This window comes from Geospiza fortis, unplaced genomic scaffold, assembly GCF_000277835.1.
Source record: "Geospiza fortis unplaced genomic scaffold, GeoFor_1.0 scaffold1162, whole genome shotgun sequence".
NCBI lineage: Eukaryota > Metazoa > Chordata > Aves > Passeriformes > Thraupidae > Geospiza > Geospiza fortis.
In genome coordinates, this window is record NW_005054938.1 from 7,192 (window position 1) to 10,180 (window position 2,989).

Below are 2,989 nucleotides of genomic sequence, written 5' to 3' on the forward strand. Positions count from 1 at the left end.
CTGATGTTTGGCTCTGTTCAAATCCAATTAGTGAGAGAAGCCTCTGCCTGAATGAAGCTGCAAATGAGACCCTATGCCAAAGTCAACAACGTGGATTTTACTTAACAATAAATGTGAGTTACAGAGTTCTCTTATTAATTAGCAATCTACCTTCCATTAGTTAAATCCGTCCTTTGCTTCTTATGCTAATTAGTCCCATGCTCAGTGTTACTCCTGTGGATCTTTTCGGCCCTCTGGGCCAGGGGTCAGTGGTGGCACCCTGCCCCTGCAGGAGCTGATTCAGCACAGCTCCCCAGCTGCTTTTATCACTTTCTTCCTCATCTGGGGGTTTCTGCCCAGTGCCCTCGTGGTTGGCGAGTTCTTCATTCCTGGTATCCCCTGCCAGTGCCACATCCCTCCTCCCAAGCCTCGTTAGCCCACCCCAGGTGGGACATTATTGAATTTCCCTTCCTCACAGGTGGGACTTTGTTAATTTTCCCTTCCTCTCGGCTGGGCAGCAGCAGCAGCAGGGTGTGCAGCCCCAGTTCAGGTGTCCACAAGGCACCTTTGGGAGCCTGGGGCGGCCACAGCCGCAGTCCCTGCCCTGGGCTGGTGTTTGTGCCTCGTGCAGGAGCAGCTGCTGCTGCCCACAGCGGGGAGATGCTGTCCACACACATTAAACCAGGATGTGCCCAGCAGATCTTGCCTCTCCCAGGCCTGGAACCTTCCTGTCAGAAATTCCTCCCTTCTGTGGCCCTGACAGTGCAGCAACAATTTCCTAATTACACTATAAGCATTTCTTGGCCTGCCAGCTTTAGCCACACCACACTGTAAACACCTTAAAATGAATAATCTAAAATTACCCCTCATGGATCCTACTACAATGCATCTTTCATAGTTCTATTTCTCTAATCTCATTTACAAGACCATCCTTCAAAACTCATTTCTAGCTCAATTTCTCTCTCAACAATGTCAGTCTTATTCCATAGCATTCCTAAGTCAACGTTTCTGATCTCAAAGTTTACATACAAATATGCACTATGTGAACCTTCTATCAGATTTTGAACATTTTCTATAAATCCACTTCCACATCTTCTCCCAGGGCTGCTCCTGAATCCCTCCATGCCCCAGCCCAGCAGCAGCTTTGGGCCTTTTTGTGCTTCTGTGCTTTACCACAGCCCTGGAGAGCCTGGCAGTGCCCTGTGCCACCATCCCTGGCACACACAGGTCCCCGGGCTGTCACACCTGTCACTGCTTGCCCACGGCTGGCACCAGGGGAGGCCCTGGGAGCCTCAGCTGCAGGGGAAACTGAGGCAGGAGCTGCACGGGGCAGTTTCCTGACCCACAGCTCACGTGGCAGAAATGGGGGTTCCCACTCTGCTGGGGGCTCTGCGCCCCCACCCCAGGGCTGCACCAGCCAATGCCCCAGCGCCCAAGGGAGCTGGGCACAACCCAGAGCCCCTCACCTGGGATTGAGACCCCTGGGAGCCCTTTACTCATGGGGAACACAACCACCTCAGGGCTGGGACCCCACTGCACTGGGACCCCACCCACCCACAGGGACCCCAGGGCTCTCCAGGACCCCACAATCACCCCAATCCCATCCCCTGCCAGGGCTCTCTGGGACTCCTCAATCACCCAAATCCCAGCACCTGCCAGGGCTCTCCAGGGCTCCAAAACCACCCCAGTCCCACCACCTGCCAGGGCTCTCCAGGACCCCACAATCACCCCATTCCACCTCCTGCCAGGGCCCTCCTGGACTCCAAAATGACCCCAATCCCACCTCCTGCCAGGGCCCTCCTGGACTCCACAATTATCCAATTTCACCTCCTGCCAGGACCACCACTGCTGCTGAGACCCCCCCACCCTGTGACTCCACCACACCTTTGCATTTCAGCACCTGCCAGGACCCCACTGCCCCCCAGACCCCAAAGGCAGCAGCACCTGCCAGGACCCCACCACCACCAGGACCTGCCAGGACCCCACCACCACCAGGACCCCTTTGAGACCTGGATCTCCCCACCCACCACGCCCCACCCACGACAGACAGACCACACAACCACACAGAGGTGTTTTTTTTTCCTCTCTTTTTTTTTTCCTCTTTTTTTCTCTTTTTTTTTTTTTTTTGCACAAAACAGGACATTTATTCAAGTGTTCTCCAGCACAAGTACATTAGAAAGGAGCTCGTCTGTATTATACTCTTCTGGGCACCAAAGAAAAAAGAAAAGGAGGATGGGATGGAAGCGGGACGGACAGACTTTCTACATCTGCTGCACGCATTGACCTTTATTAGTTCAGAACAGCTATGTCACGAGCAATACTCACACAGATACAACAGCGCCGGGCGCCCGCGGCACCTCCGGCCGTGAAATGCACAGTTCAGCGGCAATAAATAGAGAAGCGACCCTAAAAAAACAAACCAACAAAAAAACAGGGGCAACGAACCGAGAGAGAAGTAGAAAATAAACCGGGGGTGGGAGAAGGGGAGGCAGAGCAGCCGGGGCGGCCGCGGCGGCGCCGGGAATGTGGCGGCGGAGCCAAATCAAACGGAGGGAAAAAGGGAAGAGGGAGGGAGGAAGGAGGGTACCAGCTCTACAGCGTATTCCTCGGGATGATGAGTACATGATTCCCACAAATAGTTAAGCGTCAGCTACTTCAATGTCTAGGCTAAAACACATGAAATCTCTCATTTAGTTTTCAAGTACAAAGTTAAAATGCCTTTTTCTTTTTTGTTTTTTTTTTTTAATAATAATATATAAGAGTAAAATAATAGTGCTCTTTGAAACTCCACTACGAGAAACAAAACAGTCATTGTCCAGACAGCAGACTTAATTTAACAATATATATTTTTAATAAAATGTTTTAGCACCGTGTTTGTCCCCACTCCCTCGGCGGATCTTAAGGAATTCAGGCCTTGCTGTGTTGTTTTGAGTTTTCATCTAGGGCTGTGCAACAGAATTTGTCTGGTTGTTTTGTTTTAAAAAAAGACGTGAGTCGGGTACGTTAAAAA